This window comes from Felis catus, chromosome B3 (genome assembly GCF_018350175.1).
Source record: "Felis catus isolate Fca126 chromosome B3, F.catus_Fca126_mat1.0, whole genome shotgun sequence".
In the NCBI taxonomy this organism is placed as follows: Eukaryota; Metazoa; Chordata; class Mammalia; order Carnivora; family Felidae; genus Felis; species Felis catus.
The window spans coordinates 116,638,121-116,658,129 of record NC_058373.1 but is presented as its reverse complement, the minus strand read 5'-3'; the positions used below and the strand labels follow the sequence as shown (position 1 = coordinate 116,658,129).

Below are 20,009 nucleotides of genomic sequence, written 5' to 3'. Positions count from 1 at the left end.
TGCTGTCTTCCTGTGTCCTGGTCCAAAATGTAGGCAGTCACAGGAAGCACCCTGCCCCACTCTAAACCCCCATCTTTGTGCCTGGAGGACTAAAAAAGGGAACCTCAGAGAAACAGGAAGCACTGGAGAAATCGACCCACACAACTATAGCCAACTGATCTGGGCCAAGGTGTAAAGGCAAATCACTGGAGAAAATATTGTCTTTTCAACAAACAGTGCTGAAACAAGTAGATATCCTTATGCAAAAAATGGAACCATGACCTAAACTTCAGATCTTATACAACTATAAATTCAAAATAGATCATATGGATCTAAGCATAAAATGTAAAACTATAAACCCTTTAGAAGAAAACAAGGGAAAATCTTTAGGATATACGATTAGGCAAAGAGTTCTTGCTCTGAGAGAAACACTAAGAGAAAGAAGACATAAGTACAGACTGGGAAAAATACATAAGGAATGAAGAATTTTTATCCACAATATATTTTTTTTAAAAAATGAAAACTAGGGGCGCCTGGGTGGCGCAGTCGGTTAAGCGTCCGACTTCAGCCAGGTCATGATCTCGCGGTCCGTGAGTTCGAGCCCCGCGTCGGGCTCTGGGCTGAGGGCTCAGAGCCTGGAGCCTGTTTCCGATTCTGTGTCTCCCTCTCTCTCTGCCCCTCCCCCGTTCATGCTCTGTCTCTCTCTGTCCCAAAAATAAATAAACGTTGAAAAAAAAAAAAAAAAAAAAAAGAAAACTAAACCAAGAAAAGAAATAAGTAAAAATAGGCAAAAGATTTCAGCACAAATAAATAAAACACAGATTTAAAACACAACAGAGGGCGCCTGAATGGTTCAGTTGGTTTTGACTCAGGTCATGATCCCACCATTTGTGGGTTAGATCCCCACGTCAGGCTCTGTGCTGACAGCTCGGGGCGCCTACGTGGCTAGTCAGTTGAGCATCTGACTCTTGATTTCAGCTCACGTCATGATCTCACAGTTCGTGGTATCGAGCCCTGCGTCAGGCTCTATTCTACCAGCACAGAGCCTGCTTGGGATTCTCTCTCTCCTCTCTCCCTGTCCCTCTCCCTGCTTGCATGCACTCTCTCTCAAAATAAATAAACACTAAAAAGAAATAGAAAAGATCAATGAAACTAAGAGCTGGTTCTTCAAAAAGATAAATAAAAAACTGATAAACCTTTAGCTGAACTCATAAAAAGAGAGAACAAGAGAGAAAGAACTCAAAATAAGAAACAGAAGAGAAGTTACAATAAATGCCATAGAAATAAAAAGGATTATGAGACTACTACAAAAAAATTATACACCAACAAATTAGACAACCCAGAAGAAATGAATAAATTCCTTAAAACAAAAACAATAACAAAAAAGAACTTCTAAGATTGAAACAAGAAATAGAAAACCCAAACAGACTGATTACTAGCAAAGAAACTGAGTAATCAAAAAACTCCCAACAAACAGAAGTTCAAAACCAGACAGATTCACATGTGAATTCTAGCAAACAATTAAAGAGGCATTAATACCCTTTCTTCTCAAACTATTCCCAAAAATAGAAGAGGAAAGAATGCTTCCAAATTCATGCTATAAGGCCAGTATTACCCTGATACCAAAACCAGACAAAGACACTACAAAAAAAAAAAAAAAAAAAAAAAAAAAAAAATTTCACACCAATATCCCTAATGAACATAGACACAAAAATCCTCAACAAGTATTAGCAAACCAAACTCAATAATACATTAAGAGGATCATTCCCCATGATCAAGTAAGATCTATTTCAAGCAATGCAAGGATGGTTCAATATTCACAAATCAATCAACATGACACAGCACATTAACAAAATGAAGGATAAAAATGACATAATCATCTCAATAGATACAGAAAAAGCATTAACAAAATTCAACATCATTCATAATTGAAAGCCTCAACAAAGTGGGTTTAGAGGGAACATACCTCAATGTAACAACCCAGGGCTAACATCATACTCTATGGTGAGAAGCTGACACCTTTTTCTAAGATCAGGAATAAGAAAAGGATGTACACCTCACTACTTTTATTCAACACAAAACTGGAAGTCCTAGCTGCAGCAATCAGGAAAGAAAGAAAGAAAGAAAGAAAGAAAGAAAGAAAGAAAGAAAGAGAGAGAGAGAGAGAGAGAGAGAGAGAGAGAAAGAAAGAAAGAAAGAAAGAAAGAAAGAAAGAAAGAAAGAAAGAAAGAAAGAAAGGCCATTCATATTGGTAAGAAAGTAAAACTTTCACTATTTGAGATGACATGATTACTATATACAGAAAAATCTAAAGACTCCACCAAAAATCTATTAGAATAAACTGATTTCAATAAAGTTGCAGGAGACAAAATTAATACAGAAATGTGTTGTTTCTATAGACTAATAAAAGACTAGCAGAAATAGAATTAGGAAAACAATCCCATTTACAACTGCACCAAAAACAAAAACAAAAACGAAAAAACACAAAACCTTGATATAAATGTAACCAAGGAGGAAAAGACCTATACTGTAAAAGCTATAAGACACTGATGAAAGAAACTGAAGATAATACAAATAAATGAAAAGATATATCATGCTCACAGATTGGAAGAATACTGTTGAAATTTCAATACTACCCAAAGCAATCTACAGTTTCAACGCAATCCTTATCAAAATACCAATACTATTTTTCAGAGAATTAGGATAAATAATCCTAAAATTTATATTAAACCATAAAAGACCCCCAATAGCCAAAGCAACCCTGAGGAAGAACAAAGCTGGAGCTATTATAATCCCAGATTTCAAATTATACTACAAAGCTACAATGAATCAGAACAGTATAGTACTGGCACAAAAATAGATACACAGATCTATGAAGCACAATAGAGTCCAGAAATAAACCTACACTTATATGGTCAATTAATCTACAACAAAGGAGGCAAGAATATACAGTGCAGAAAAGACAATCTCTTCAATAAATGGTGTTGAGAAAATCAGACAGCTACATGCAAAAGAATGAACTGGACCACTTTCTTACACTATACACAAAAATAAACTCAAAATGGATGAAAGACCTAGATGTCAGACCTGAAATCATAAAACTCCCAAAAGAAAATATAGGCAATAAACTCTTAAACATCGGCCTTACCAATATTTTCCTGGAACTATCTCCTCCATTAACAAAAACAAAAGCAAAAATAAACAATTGGGTCTACATCAAACTAAAAGGGTTTTTTTCCCCTTTTGCACAGAAAAGGAAACTATCAACAAAATGAAAAGTCAACCTACTGAATGGGAGATTTTTGCAAATGTTGTATCTGACCAAAAGTTTAATATCCAAAATATGTAAAGAACTCCTACAACTTGATACCAACAAGCAAGCAATCCAATTTAAAAATGGGCAGAGGGGCGCCCGGGCAGCTGAGTTGGTTAAGCATCCAATTCTTGGTTTCAGCTCAGGACATGATCTCACAGTTTGTGAGTTTGAGCCGCACGTCAGGCTCTGCACTGACAATGCAGAGCTTGCTTGGGATTCTCTCTCTTTCCCCCTCTCTCTTTGCCCTTTCCCTGCTCATATTTTCTTTCTTCCTCCCTCCCTCCCTCCCTCCCTCCCTGTCCCTCAATAAACGAGCAAACTTAAAGCACGGGGGGGGGGGGGGGGGCAGAAGATCTGAATAGACACTTTCCCAAAGATGACAATGGCCAACAGACACATGAAAAGATACTCAACACCACTAACCATCAGGGAAATGCAAATTAAAATCACAATGAGGGAGTACCTCACACCACTCAGAATGGCTAATATCAAGAAGACAAGAAATAACAAGTGTTGGTGAGGATATGGAGAAAAGGGAACTCTCATGCACTGTTGGTGGGAATGTACATTGGTGCAGCTACTATAGAAACTAGTATGGAAGCTCCTTAAAAAAAGAAAAAAACAGAAATACCACATGATCTAGTAATTCTACTTCTGGATGTTTACCCAAAGAAAACAAAAACACTGATTCAAAAAGCCAGATGCATCCCTATGTTTACTGCAGCCTTTTTAACAACAGCTAAGATTGGAAAAAACTTAAGTGTCCAGTGATAATAAATGGATAAAGAAGAGGCGGTATACATATACAATGGAATATTACTCAGCCATCAAGAAGAATGAAATCTTGCCATTTGTGACAACACAGATGGCCCTAGAAGCTATTATGCCAAGTGAAATAAATCCGCTAAAGACAAATACCATATGATTTCACTCTTACGTGGAATCTAAAAAAAAACAAAAAAAACCCAAACAACAATAACAAAAACAGACTCATAAATACAGAGAACAAACTGGTGGTTGCCAATGGTGGAGCAGTGGTGTGGTGGTCGCAACAGATGAAGAGAATTAAGAGGCATAAACTTCTGGTTACAGAATAAGTCAGAGGAATGAGAAGTACACCAGAGGGTGTATAGTCAATATGGTCAATAACATTGTAACAATTTTTTTATGGTGACAGGTGGTAACTACACTTACTGAGGCATTTCCTAAAGTATATAATTCTTGACTCAGTATGTTGTACACCTGAAACTAGTAACACTGAATGTCAATTATACTTCAGTTAAGGGAAAAAAAAAAAAAAAAAAGACCTGAACACACACTTTACCTAAAAGAGTATACAAATGACTGCAGGCAAGCTCATGAGAAAATGTTCATCAGCATTAGGGAAATGCAGATTAAAACCACAGTGAGATACCACTTCACATCTCTACTAGAAAGGCTAAAATAAAAATTACTGATAATATCCAGTGCTGGCAAGGATGTCAGGCCCCTGAAATGAACAGTAATGATGATAATAACATCGCTGCTGGGAATACAAACTGATGGTTAACTCTGGAAAATGGTTAACATTTCTTTCAAAGTTAAATGTACACCTACCACATAACCCAGCCATTCCACTCCCAAGTATTTACCCGAGAGAAAGAAAAGCATGTGTTCATGTAGAGAGACCTGTCCTAAAAGCCTCATAGGTAGCGCTACCTGTAATACCCACAAATCACAACAACCCAAATATTCTTCAGTGAGTTAATGGACACACACGCAGTGATACTTCCACACGATGGAATAGTACTCAGGGATTAAAAGGAATATGCTATCAATACCCACCCCTGGGAAGACATGACACCGAAAGAAGGAAGTCCGCTTCAAAACATTACACACCACGTGCTTCCCTTTAAACAACATCTTTGCAAACACTAAACTACAGAGGCAGAGAACACATCAGTGGTTGCCAGGATTTAGGGGGTGGGAGAGAATGTAGCATAAGGACACTTTCGGAGGGGAGGAAGCAGCTGTGGAACAGTTGAATAAATCTACACGTGTGTTAAAACTCACAGAACTTGTACAGCCAAATGAAACAAAACAACGCAAAACAAAAGCAATTTTAACCCAGGTTAATCTTTTATCCAACATACAAATATCTGAAATTTGCAACAACATCTTTGCATAACTAAATTGCGTAAATAACTGTACTGAATATAACCATAGAAATGGGTTTTACAGACAATGGAACATGGAGTATTAAATATTATTCAAGCCAAGTTTATTTATAAAACATTTCAATAGACACCAAAAAACTATTTCTTCCTAACGTTAACTGTTCAATCACACACACACACACACACACACACACACACACACACACACACATACACACACTAGGACTGCTCAACAGCAAGGAAACCAATACTCAACAGGAGCCAACAGTCCTCGTCATTCAGGCATCTGGATTTGGAGATGCTGGTGCTGCAAAGCAGGCGAATCATCAGGGAACCGGATGCAGAACCTTGGAGCCATCCAAAGGGTGCCCACTACCACCGGGTCCCATCTCTGGCCACACGGGGTTTCCACAAACCCCCATTTCCTCAACAGGGAGCACTGGCACATACAGTTTGTTTTAAAGCTCGAAGAGTATGTATACAAAAGGAAAAGGTCCAGGAAACCAGTTGCACTGAGAACACCTGCACGCTGCCATCATTACCGCCACAAATGGGCGGGTGCGTGCGCAGCGTGCCCGAGCCCGGCCCGAACTTCCACACGCCTCGTTAGAACTGCTGCTCTACTCCACGGGTGAGCACAGGGACGGACCGCTCTCGACGGCCACTGCTAAGCTGACATGATCCAACCCTGGACTACAGTGCCGTGATAAAATCATTTTTAAAGACACATCTCTGCACTATTTCTGTCAAAACAGGTTAGTCTTCCATTTCCTCAAGGCATTTTTTATGGAGTCGTTTTCACCTATTTCAAAGAAAGCAGTAACCATTAAAAGAGTTAATCCAGATGTCACCCCGTCCCACTTTCAGTGATACCCCTCTCCTTTCCAAGTAGGCCCTACATGATTTAGTGCTGGCCACTCAATAGTGTCAAGGAATCAAAACTGTGTTACTTTAAAAAGTATCTTTTTTTTTAAGAGACAGAAAGAGAGTGCATGAGCAAGGGAGAGGCGAGGGAGACAGAGATTCTTAAGCAGGCTCCACACCAACACAGGGGATTGATCCCACAACCCTGGGATCACGACCGGAACCAAAATCGAGAGTTGGACACTTAACCAACTAAACCACCCAGGCACCCCAAAAAGTATTCTTAAAATAGAATTTTTAATGATGAAGCTGTGAATGTTTTCTTTCCTTTCTATTTTTCTCTACTTTTCAAAGGCTCTCTCTACTGAAGCATTAAAATAGTTGAATTCCCTTTCTTCTACTCCTAACATAATTTGCCATAAATTATGGTTATGACCATTATGTTTTCGTTATGACTAATCTTGGGGGAAACCCTAATTTTTGATCTAATAACCCACCATCATCACCACCAAAGGGGGTGGGGATAAGATACACTAAACTTTCAGATAACATTGCTCTCACCCAGTATTACAAAAATAATTCAATTATAAATGTAAGGTTGAGTCTGGATATTTCTAAAGGGGAGAAACTCTTCCTTGATGAGCTTAACTTGCTTGAGAACAGTACAGAGGAACAGATGAGCATTTAATAAGCCTGCTTTGATTATAATATTTCAAGCCTGAAGTATACATTACATTATTTTTTAGAAAGGGATACTTCTTAGAGGCACCTGGGTGGCTCAGTGGGTTAAGGGTCCAATTCTTAGCTCAGCTCAGGTCTTGATATCAAGGTCATGAGTTCAAGTCCCGGGGGCCAGCCTCATGCTAGATGTGAAGCCTACTTAAACAAAAAGAAAGTAGTACTTCTTGGGGTTCTTTATATGCTGAAAAATAATCAGCTTGACAATAAACGACTGAACCTGACTCACACACAGGGTACACGGCTTTCTATTTGATATCTGGAGTGATACGATGTTAAGTGAGCCACTATGGCCGTGCTCTCCTTTCTGGGGTATTATCTATTATTTGTATTAGTCTCAGCCAACAAAGACACTCTTGAGTTCAAAATAAAATCAGTACACAGGAATTCACACACACATTATTTTTTTAAAGGAAAACTCATTCATTTTACATGATTTAGAGAGAAGTTTGAAAAAACATTTTTTTTCCAGGCTGGAATATATTAGCAAGGCCTCCGGGCAAAAATGCAAGTTAGAAAATCAGGACTAAGAATGTAACTGTAAACAGTCAAATGGAGAAAGGAAAACTAGATGCCATTATGTGAGGACACCACACAATTTCTCAGGGGAGAAATTTCGAAAGCTCCTAGGTATTACGACGGCACAGGTACATCAGCGTGCAGTGCGTGGCAGAGAAGTCCTAACTAAACAACAACAGGGTCGACTGAGATACTCCACAAATCCCTTACAACTAAAATACTCTCAGTCTATAATTATGGCACAAGATTGACATCTTTTTTTTTTTTTAATGTGTATTTTTGAGACAGAGGGAGACAGAGCGTGAGTGGGGAAGGGGCAGAGAGAGAGGGAGACACAGAATCAGAAGCAGCCTCCAGGCTCTGAGCTGTCAGCACAGAGCCTGATGCAGGGCTCGAACCCACGAACCGTGAGATCATGACCTGAGCCAAAGTCGGACGCTTAACCGACTAAGCCACCCAGGCACCCTGAGATTGAGCCTCGGAGCTTCTTAAGGTTTTGCCTTCTTCATCACTCTAGCTGGTGCCTGGTACCCAAGAGATACTCAAGAAATGCCTGCTGAATAGAAAGAATGTAAAAAGAAATTCTACTAAGAAAAGGACCATAACCCCTGGTGGATGTTATCTGCTGTTCCCCGGAAGCACTAAGGACACCCCTGCATCACAACACCTCCTCCTCTGGAGGAGTCCTGTAACTGCACCATCGTTCCACAAAGGAAAACAATTTTCTCAGACAAAATTCACTCTTCAGTTCGTTTCATAGTTGATAATAGCTGGTACCGAGAGAAGTCTCAGCTCTGCCAATTTTTCACAGCTCATTAGGGTTTGCATTATCAACATGACCTTCATCCTGTGGTTCTTTGTAGGAATCTTTTAAAGCCAGGTATCAATTTTATAGCTCCCATGTTAATTAAAGCTGATTAGCACAACCCATAAGGCTACTGACCAAATGCCTCAAGTCACAACAGGCTGACAGCAAACAAGAGAGGAAGGGCCCCTCTGCACCCCCAGCACCAAGGGAGTCCCACACAAGAAGCTCCGGGTCAGCCGCACCCCAAACGGGAGACTTGACTGTCTGACACAAGACCTACACAAGGGTCCCAGCTTCAACCCCGATGTTGAATGTCAGTAAATTTTAGTTTCTTAGAACTGCTTAATAACAGCTCTACTATTTTCTTCCTGCTCCCCAACACATGCACCCCTTCTGGAAAACATAAACCTAGGCTCCTTCTGATAGCATTTCTGCTCTCTTTAAGTAAGCTCTACCCACTGACGTGGGGCTCAAACTCATGACTCCGAGATCCAGAGTCACACGTTCCACTGACCGAGCCAGCCAGGCGCCCCTCAAGTTCTTGTTTCAAAGACAGACTTGTACCTCACCCAGTTTATTTAACCTTTTACCCACAAGCAGTTCCTCAGTTTAGGACTTTTAAGCCAGATTCCTATTACTACTTCTTTCCATACCTAACTTTGCTGGAGAAAAGACTGGAATACATTGCCAGGAGCAGAACACGATTCAGAATCACAAAACCTGGGTTCAAAACCTGCCGTTACCAACCATGTAACCTGGGGTAGGGAAATGACCCTCTCTGAGACTCCATTTCTTTGTTTCTAAAAGGAGGAAAATTCTAGTTTGTTCACCTTACTTGGTTATTATAAAGATTAATATCTATTGTAAGTTATTAATAACAACCATGGAGATTAAAAGCAATTTTATGGGGCACCTGGGTGGCTCAGTAGGTTAAGCATCCAACTTCGACTCAGGTCATGATCTCAGAGCTCGTGAGTTCAAGCCCTGTGTCAGGCTCTGTGCTGACTGCTCAGAGCCTGGAGCCTGCTTTGGATTCTGTGTCTCCGTCTCTCTGTTCCTCTCCTGTCTGTGCTCTGTCTCTCTCTCTCAAAAATAAATAAAGACTAAAAACAAAAAAAAATTTTTTACTTAAAGCCACTTTTATTTGTATACTTATAAATACTAACATGTTAATTATATATTATGTCATCTTTATTATTATACAGATGAACAGTAAAATTATTTATATATGTATGTACATTATATAACAATAAAGGTAATTTTGTTTGTATTTTTAATTATAAGCAGTTAATAATTATTTCAAAGACGAAAAGTAACTTTTACTGTTTTATTCCTGTTCCCTCTTACTTAAGTCCTTCTATGACGTACTACCTCTCAACAGCAACCAAGTTCAAAAGGCCTCTTTGTTAAAGCTTCAAATCATCCACTGCTGTAATATAATAAAGTACTATGTAATTACAGAAATAACACAAGTGGAAAACTACAAAATTTAAAGGATAAAACATAAACTCAGAAGTCGCCCACAACCCTACCACCCAGAGGTAAACTCTTAATATTGTGGCACAGGTTTTCAGAGATCGTGTAAAATACTTTGTACCCTTTGTAGTTTCACATCATCTTGAGCACATTTCTCCATGTAGTTCAGGGCTCCTCCAAACTCAGATGCCCGATCATCATGTAACAGTCTTCTACGTGTTCAAGTCACAACTGAACCAGTTTACGCTATCTGATGGATAGGGTACATCTAATTTTTACATTACAAAAATTAAAGTGATCAACATCCCTCAACATAAATTTTTATGAATTAAAAAGAAAAACGTTTTTGCCATCAAGCCCAAGAAGTGGTAAAGCAGGACATGAGCATTTTGATGGCTTTTGACACAACAGACTGCTTTTCACAAAGTCCACCCGGTAAAACCCCACTGAACTAAGGTAACAGGATGATAATTGATTTAGAAGCTGGAAAGGCTAAGTTAGCAGAGACCCCTCAACACACACACACACAGCTTAGCCATCTAATTTGAAATGTACAGTCTTTTACCATTTTCCTGAAGTAGAGTGAATGTCTTTTCCGTGAATAACAGGCCTCCAGACTGACTATAGGCTAGTCATTCTTACACAAATCACAAGCAAAAAGCATCATCCACAACTCCCAATCTCCCTTTTTTATTAGAATGGAATACACACTCGCAGGCCTTCAGGAAACAAGCTGAGAATCCTTACAGAAGTTTAACTACTCCCCCATTCCTTTAGAGTTGCCATGACCGTACCTAACTTAACAGCATTCTTTTTGGAGGCCTGCCTTGGGAAGCTTTGAAAAGTACTTGGCATATTTTTGTAGAAAAACAATACATTTAGTCAAATTACATACAATTTCCTATTATGTAATTACACAATAACAAGTACGACTGACCAAAACGGGCTTTTGTTAAAAATGAAACCAATTCTTGATCAACATTCAACTCAACCAGCAGACCTAGAAGGACTGAGAGCCCACAGCGTGGCTGCCTCAATGAGCCTGGCGGGAGGAGGAGAAAGGGAGACGGAAGTCACCCAAGAGAGCTCTCGTCTCTCAGCCCTTTGCAAATACGGAGGATTGTGTGTTAAGAGGCATTTTTTAAGCTTTACGAGTATATGTAGGGGCAGTATACACCTACACAGACACAGGTAGTCCCTGAGCTCCGGGAAAGAGCAGAGCACGTGTTAGCGTTGAACAGACTTGCTCAACGGAAGCCAAGAGCAGCCAACCGAGCTCCCTCGCCTACTCCTCTCCTACAACCAACCTCCAACCTCCAGGCTTGGTCCCCATCTCTTGCCCCTTTCTTTCTAGATTCAGTCATCAGCTGAATTCACCCTGTCTCAAAGCTTCAAATGCCAAGTACACAGTGAAGACTCTCAAATCTGAAACTCCAGATGCATGTCAAAGAGCAGAATGCGGATGCCTCACCCCCCAGATCTGCTCCATTCACCAGACCAGAAGCTGCCACCACCATCCACTCAGGCCAAGTGGCTGCTGTCCTTGACTATTCCCGTTTGGTAACTCCGCATCCAACCTGATAGTAATTCCTAGCACTTCTTCGTGTATTTGTGAATATATTCCCTCTCTTTAAAATGTAAGGGGATGTCTAGAGGAGAAGGACCCCAACTTATTTCACAGATCTCCAGCCCCCCAGAGTAGTCTCGGGTACACAGTCTTCGATAAATCCTGTTGAGTGAAAAGAGCTCCTCAAAACTTTCAGACTCCTCTACAAAGTTTTCCACGTAGAGTTGGAAGACCAGAAGAAAATCTTCCAACCCCTTTTGAAATACACAGTATTCGCGCCTTGGGCATGACAACAGACTACTTACCCCAACACCCTCATTTTACAGCTATGACCCTTAGGGTCCCAAAACCTTTACAAAATTTACCCAAGATCGTGAGAACACATAAATCTAATGACATACAAGCAGCTCCACCAAATGATCACCACAGGCAGACCTCCTCCTTGTGATTATATACATTTCTTGCAAGTATTTGGGGAGCAGAATTGGCTAATATCAGAGATGCTTATTTTTTTCATTTTGAGGTATGTAAGAGGCTTCTTGCAGTGTCCCCAGCTGCACAGCCACTTGAAAAGCCCACAGCTAGCCTGGAGACTGCTTAAGTGCCAGAGAATAATCCACAGCAGACAGAAACTGAAAGTCTCCTTGCCTGGATTAAAAATCCCAAAGTCACTGCAGGAAGCTGTTGTTGCTAACTGCTCCTCCTTCTTTTACAAACCCTTCCCTGTTAGAATCCACTGTGACTTTCTAGTACAGATAGAGCGTAGCTGGGTGTCTATAATCTGGCACCTGTCGTTTGGCTTCATATTCAGCTGTCCAAAGGGTTTTTATAAATTGCAGTAATGGAAGTTTCCCCCCCCGCAGCTACAAAGCTCCCCAAGGTAAACTTCTCAAAGGTATGAAGTCATGTTACCACCTCACCGGCTTTATCATTTCCCTATCCTGATCTAAATACCCTGGTGTTTACAAAGCTTGTGGTATCACATCATGGGGCTCCCCTGACACAGTGTAAGGGGCCTGCCAGGTACCCCCAGCCGCTGCTACTAGCTCAGGGCCAGAGCCACGGAGGCAGTCAAGGTTGGCCAGCCGCCCATCTGCCCCCCAGCTCCTACTCACCTAACCACATCAATCTCCTGGCTAGGGCTGAGCATGATGTGTGTGAACTCATCCACTGCATGATGAAGGGTTCTGTTTGTTGTTGTTGTTTGTTTTTTATTTCAGAGACAGAGAGAGAGCAAGTGGGGAAGAGGGAGGGAGGGAGGCAGGCAGGGAGGGAGGGAGGGAGGCAGGGAGGGAGGGAGGGAAGGAGAGAGAGAGAAAGAGAGAGAGAGAGAGAGAGAGAGAAAGAGAGAGAGAGAGAGAGAGAGAGAGAGAGAGAGAGAGAGAGAGAGAGATTGATTGAGAGAATCTTAAGCAGGCTCCACTCTCAGCAAGGAACCCAATGAGGGGCTCGATCCCATGACCATGAGATCATGACCTGAGCTGAAATCAAGAGTCAGACACTCAACCAAATGAACCACCTGTCCTCTAAGGTCAAAATTCACCTTTTATACTTCTTCATTCCCCCTCTGCTTTTACTGTAAAAGATTCACACTTTTTCACTTACACATTGCTATGTAATACTCAATTGTGTATATCTCCTTTTGGGTACCTATGTAAGTATGATGCAAGCTTTCAAAGTAGTAACCATGCTTTTTATTCCTTTTGTAAGCCCCAGGGAATCTAGATTAATATGTAGCATGAAAGCTGTTCCACAAGTATCACTGACTGATCAAGACATCACTGACTTAGTTTAAAAGAACTGGGACTGATTGTAGGAGAAGCTCCTGTAATGCACACATCTACCTATTTCACGCTTTACAGTCCTGCTCATTTGTCCTTACTATGTGCCAGGCACTGTCCTAAGCACTTTATATTAATTTGTATCATTCTCCTAACAAGGTACATACTATTATCACTATGATTACTATTTTACAAAGGAGGAAATTGAAGCACAGAGAGATTAAGTAACTTGCCCAACATCACAGAGCTGGTAAGCGGTATAGGTAAGATCTGAATCCAGGCAGCCTGGTTCCGAAGTTAATGCACTAAACCTCTATGCATGACATAGTCTGCAAGAATAACACATTATACTTGAAAACATATGGGCCAGATTTTGCTTCTTCAGATTTTAAGTTGTGGCAGTAATCACATTTTTTTAATTTGACACAACACAATCCGCAGTTACTTTTTTAAATCACAAAAAATACAATGATTTTAATATGCTCCTAAATAACACATTTAGATTTGGGCTTTGCATGCTGTTTATACTAGGAAGTGCATCTGCTCTTGGCATTAAATATGACAAGCTATTTTATGATTACACAATAGAATGCCAGTGCCATCATCTGATCAAACAAACAGTGAATGATTAATGCCTCTTCGTAGAGAAATTTCTTTTTAAACATATTAACATATACATAGCTAAGCAAATATTACTTGATTCAGATAACCTAATATGTACAAAGACAAGAAAGTTCTTTACCTATAAATGATAGTCAACACTCACTTCGACACAGCAACATCCAATGGTGGTTTGTAAATACCCACACACGGTGTTGACTCAAAGAATCACCTACCAACTGTCGTTACTGCTGACATAAACCTGGACACTGAGATGGCAATGAAATCTATGGTTGGTTTCACATGACAATTAAAAGTGTTGCAGCCAGAAAATTTTTCTGCAGAAATGTTCTAAAACCTCGTCTGTGAGTTGTGGGACAGAGTCAGTTTCACTTACTTCCTTAAAATGATGAACTACTTACATGTATCAGTAACTGATTTATAGATCAAAAGCACTTAGCAAAACTTCACTCTATCAAAATGAAGAGAACAAATATGAAGCAGAAAATCGTTCTCAAAATATACCGAAAGAACAAATAACTAAGTCCATTAAATCTGGTTCCTATGCACAGTATAGAAGAGTTTGTAAAAACTAACTGGTCAATGTGCTTGAGACTATAAACATCCATTTTAATCCATTTTAATCAGAAAGAGTAGCAAACATTCGGCAGAACAAATACTATTTAAGAAAAAGGATTCAATTTGGTTCATAATGCACAGAAATCTCCACTTGGGCAGAATTTTTAGATTAAAAAAACTAACATAACCTTGCTAAGAGGCTACAATTAGAACACAGCGACTTTTTTTTACTGTTGCTTTCAGCATGGCTCCATTAAATGCCTGTTGTTTATCTATACAAATAAAGAGCAGCCTGAGAACTGTCCCACTTTCTTTGAGAGTTAACAACTGAAGCTAATGTTTCCTTAGTGAGAAGGCCACTCTGGAAGAGTGCTGTGAACCTGGCCCGTTTCCCTTGCAGCAGACACAAGCCCGATTTGCAGCAGGGGCAACACCAGCTTTGCGAGGGAATCTCAGTGTCCTTAAGTGATGCATGTGAACAGTCTTAGTGATGCTCATCTGCTCAGCTCAAAACAAAGGACAGTCTTTCTCCCCAATCAACAGCAAGCTTCCAATGTGTTTAATCATACATTCTAATGGAGGGCAGTCCAATGACAGGGTGAAGCTTCCTTAAGAGTAACATTAGCTTCCTCCTGTCTGGCTCACCTCTGCGTACCTCTCACATCCAATACAGGGAGCCCCTTGTCTTCCCCCAGAGGACTCCACACGTATCTCAGAATTGACTGAATCACCAGCACGCTGTAGCGTTACTTATTTCAACCCAGACACATGAAAGGACTTGCGCGAAATCGCCACTCAGATTTACCAGAGAACTGGAGTGGGTTCCCCCCCATGACCCCCAAGTGTGTACTGTGAAAGTCTCTCTTTACTTGTGCTTGAAAAAGAGACTGTTGTGAGAAATACGATGCGTGCAGCACAGCTAGCACCTAGTAAACACTCAAAACACAGACCCTCAACGAAACACCAATTGCTGAGAATTCTCTTGAGCCTTAGATGCTGGAACTAGTGATGTTACTACAATGTCAGAGAGAGGCATTAAGTAGTAGGAATAAGCGATAACCCTGAGACATCTGAACGCTGATAGCAGTTTTGAGCCCCGTACCGTATCTAGTAAAAAGTAATTAGGCCAGGTTAAATAGCTGAGTCAATTTGATCATTTCACTTCAATTTCTTATCACAAGAGGATTTAGTACCTTAACAGGCAAATCACACCAGGCAACTTCACAGGACATTTGTACATAAACACTACATCTCTCCCCAATAAAATATGCGCAGCATCAAGGTTGCAGTCTTGTTCCGCACTTAACACCTCTGGTTTCTTTATGGGGATAAACATGGTCACCAAAAGAACATTTGTTTGTTAGCAACAATGTGGGTTTTTTTTTTTTTTTTTTTGTGACAATGGAAATACATCTCAAAAAGGTTTAGAGCAAAATGGTATATACAGATACGACCTACCATATAGTTTCATCATGATCATCTATAAAAGGTTCTAAAATTATAAATCAAATTTACTATTACATGCAATGGCTAGAGTGCCAAATTCTCAGAGAGCCAAAATCCTCACTTATAAAATAGAGGTAATATCTCTCTTGAAGAATGAATATCACTAAGATGGCATGTGAATAAAATCATTTCAACGTGTAACACAGACCTAAGCCTAAGCTAAAACCATGAAGCTTTCAGAAGAAAACACAGAATATTCTCAAGGTGAGGGGGCAGGCAAAGGCTTCCTACGACACAGGAATAACCACTTTTTAAAATTGATACATTAGATCTAGTCCTATATAAAACTTTTGATTATCCAATGACATTATTTAAAAAAAACTGGGGAAAATCATGGCAAAATATAAATCTAAAAAAAGAAGGAACAGTATGTGGGCTCTGTAAGGAACCCCTGCACTCAGTAAGAAGATGTTCGCTGTAGCTTGTTTATAATAGCCTGTGTGGGAGGAGACAGCTCCACAGAGGAAGAGGAGATGCTGGAAATTTCTCTCCTGCAAAGAAGAAAAGGCTAGCAGCTAGACTGCCCAGAAGACTACTTGAGGGAGAAGACAGGAAATAAAAACTAAACAGATACAGGACAGTCTGAACTCCTAAAAAATACCCTGGACACAGTGCCAGTCAACACACATTTAAAACTAATTTGGATTTAAAGTAGTGGTTTTGTTGTTCTTAGATTGGTTTCAAAGAGCTTCTATCCAATTTTAATGCTGGAAGCGATCATTCTTACTTAGGTTCATTCAATTCTCCAAATCAAGAAACATGTATTTGCATGGAAAATATATTTTACTTAAGAAACTAGATTCACATCGTATCACATTTTAGACATTTTCTGTTCTGCCTAAAAATAAACTTTAACTCTTTTACGGCACTAGGCCATGAAAAGAAGGATGCAAAGTAATATGAAATGCCATGGAGTTGCCAATAATCATTAAAGTTTTTCAACCATAATCCCTGAGCTGTGATTTTATATAATCATACATTTGGTTCTGTCTAGACATGTTAGACTGGCAAAGCATACCACCCTACCCCACAAGCACTGGCAGACCAATATATAATAAACAGTTATCCACTGTAGCATTACAGGATGTGAAATTGATAGTTTTAAAATGTAGATGTTAACTACTTATAACAGTAAGAATTATGACGCTTTCTGTAAGTTTGTTTTGTTTTTTTTTTTATGCTTCAAGTTTTTATTTCAATTCCAGTTACTTAACATACAGGATAACACTGGTTTCATCAGCAGAATTCAGTGATTCGTCACTTACATAGAACACTCAGTGCTCATCATATCAAATGCCCTCCTTAATGCCCATCCCCCTACCCGCCTCCCTCCAGCAACCCTGTTTGTTCTCTGGAGCTAAGAGTCTCTTTCTTAGGGTTTTACTGACAGTTTTTCTAATGCAATCTAAACACATTATGAATGCTGGGTCAGTTACTGTGTCCCTGTACTTTCTCATTTGCTTGACCCTTCTCTCTGCCCGGCAGTGTGCAAGGGCCGCTTTGCTACTACCCACGCACTGTGCTCTTGCACAGTTACACCACACACTGACTTGAGATGCTATTTCATACAAATTAGTGAAAGAAGTATCTAAACTCCAAGGTTCTGTCTCAGAGGACTATTAGAACCTGTTTAAACTACCAGTTAAAAAAGGATACCACATGTGAAAACGAAATAGCCTACCTTTTTCCCCGTCAACTGCTAAAGGGGAAAACCGCACAATTTCTAAGTACCGTTAACACCATAGTAAATGAAAGTGTTTTGACCAAAGTAGCTAAGATGTCAAATCAACAAATACTGTTACATAAAGGATTAGGGACAACTGAAGTATATCATTTGAAGCTAAAACAAGGATGTATCCTATCACCATAAAATGTGAGGAGAGAAGCATAAATACACAGAAAAAAACAGGGAAGAACAATTTAACACAGTGGGTCAGGCACCGAAGCAAACAGATGTGGGTTCAATTCCCAGCTCAGCCACTGACGAGTGATGTAATCTTGTCAAAATCGGTTAGCCCTACAAGTAACATCAGGATGTTGCTCAACATCTCATAGGATGATGTGGAGGTTAAATAAGATCATGAAGGCAAAAGTCTAGCAAACTTCTGGGTACAAATTATTCAATAATGATTAACTATTATTATTGCACCTAAAATTTCCTCAATAAGGATTTTGAATTACTAAAAGGCTATAAGAGAACAAAATCTCGTCACATAAAAAATGCCAATTAAGGACTTCTAGTTCAGGAAGTTTATCTTGTGGTCTCAACAGTGTTGTGGAAAGTCAATAGAATTTTAAATTTTAAATGAGTAATTGAGGCAGTGAGAATAAGCCCTTCTCCTCCTTTTCTTCCGATCCAAACAATTTCAGAGAAAGGACGAGGGGGAAAACAAAACAAAAACAACAATTTTAGAATCAGCCATTACAGGAATCGCTCATGTGGTCAAACAATGGCACACCTACAGTCATAGCTAAAGGTAAAACCATTTTCACGTAAAGTCACAAACCTGCACACTCAGCTCCTCTTGCTTGTAAACCAGCTTGTTGCAGTTACACTACAATGATTTTCTGGGGCAGGCTGCAACTAACTGAGCAAGTACCTGTGCGTGACAAAAACAGGAACTTAGTACAAAGCACAACATTCTATTTCATTTAATTCTTCATTCGTGCTCCACTCACAAAGGATGTGTGCCAGGCTCTGACAAATATTAACATGATAATAAGGGCAACCCTGCAGGGAAAAGAGCATCTATGAAAAGTGTAAAGAAGGCACGGACGGCCTAGGATGTCCCGTCTCATGCAGCACACGTTTCTGAACCTCCACAGTGAGAGGGCAGAGAAGGCCGGTAAGTGGGGGTGACACCGAGTAGGTGAGGCCAGAGCTAAAAGTAAAAGGGGCTTTGCCTAAGCTTCATCCTAAACATTACGGTTTTACAACACATACCATTTTTTGTTGATAGGGTAAAATTCTCAAATTTTCTCTACAGTACTCCTTTAATTAGCATATTTATTCACAGTCATAAAAAGATAAACTATGTAGTAGCTTTGCCCGGAACCAGACACCAATTTCGAAGTATCCATATTCTGTCTCCCCGTCGAAGGTAGTTCCAAGGCCACCTTCTCCAGAAAGCGTTTCTTGATAGACTTCAGCTGAAAGTTGTCATCTGCTATGAATTCCTGCGGCATTTTGTCCCAGGCTAAATACCTCATACCAGTTGCCCTTTCTACCTCGTATTAAGGTTACCTTCCTATATGTCTTAGATCTCCATAAGAACTCAGGTCCCTTGGGAGCTGGTTCATATATGATTTACCTAGGACAGAGAGTCCTGCAGGAGCTGCAGCGTTCAAAACAAACAAATTAACAAATGCATGCTTTTGTTCCCTTAAGATTGAAGCTTGGCCATAAATTTCTCTAACTTCATCACCTCTACTGGTGGTATTAGCGTTTACTGAAAAATGTATCTTTAATCAGGATGATTACTTGAAAACCTCAGCACAGTATGAGAGAGAATGAGGCTAGAAGAACAATTTTCTCCATAACATACCCTACGTGGCCTTCATCTGAGATTCAAACACTAGCACTCCATTTTTATATGTTACTGGTACCCCCAGGACATCTAAAGAGTTGACAGAGTTGTTCAACTTAAACCACAGGTCCTAAATACTACGATTTTCCATCATATAATCATAAAATCAGAGTTAGGAAATTGCCCCTCACACTTTACTCATCATGTGGCCTTTTTCAAGGCCTCAACTTCCTCATATATGAAACAGGTGTAACATTACCTATTTCACACTACTGGTGAGGATTCAACAAGAATCCTTGGCATCAAGCCTGGGTACACAGGACTTGCTCAATACCAGTGTTATTTCAAGATGGCAGACTGAAGTTCTACCATGAAGTCTCCCTATTCTAAGACCAGTAATTTCATAATTAAAGGATGTCTTAGTTTCCTTTTATGATCCAAAAAAAGTTAATACTAAAAGCCAGGAACTGGATGCCAAGACTACCAGTCTTCTTCAGATATTCCATGTAGCGATTAGACCCAGACTAAGTCTCAAATCCACTTTCCATCTGCATTAAATTTACTTGCAATTTTCTACTGTAGAGTGAGATTCT

General features: G+C 39.9%; 1 protein-coding gene across 18 annotated transcripts in view; it reads right to left on the bottom strand.

The window, feature by feature from the left end:
• SIPA1L1 (signal induced proliferation associated 1 like 1) overlaps nucleotides 1-20,009 on the bottom strand; it is a 370,694-nt gene that overhangs the window by 240,207 nt on the left and 110,478 nt on the right. For 4 of the 18 annotated variants that reach the window (XM_045060144.1, XM_045060147.1, XM_045060143.1 and 1 more), the window contains one exon: nucleotides 18,397-18,489. The exons of the other annotated variants lie outside the window; for them this stretch is intronic. The gene's annotated coding sequence lies outside the window, so the exon portion shown is untranslated. The remainder of the gene's footprint in view (nucleotides 1-18,396; nucleotides 18,490-20,009) is intronic. 18 annotated transcript variants of the gene reach the window in all.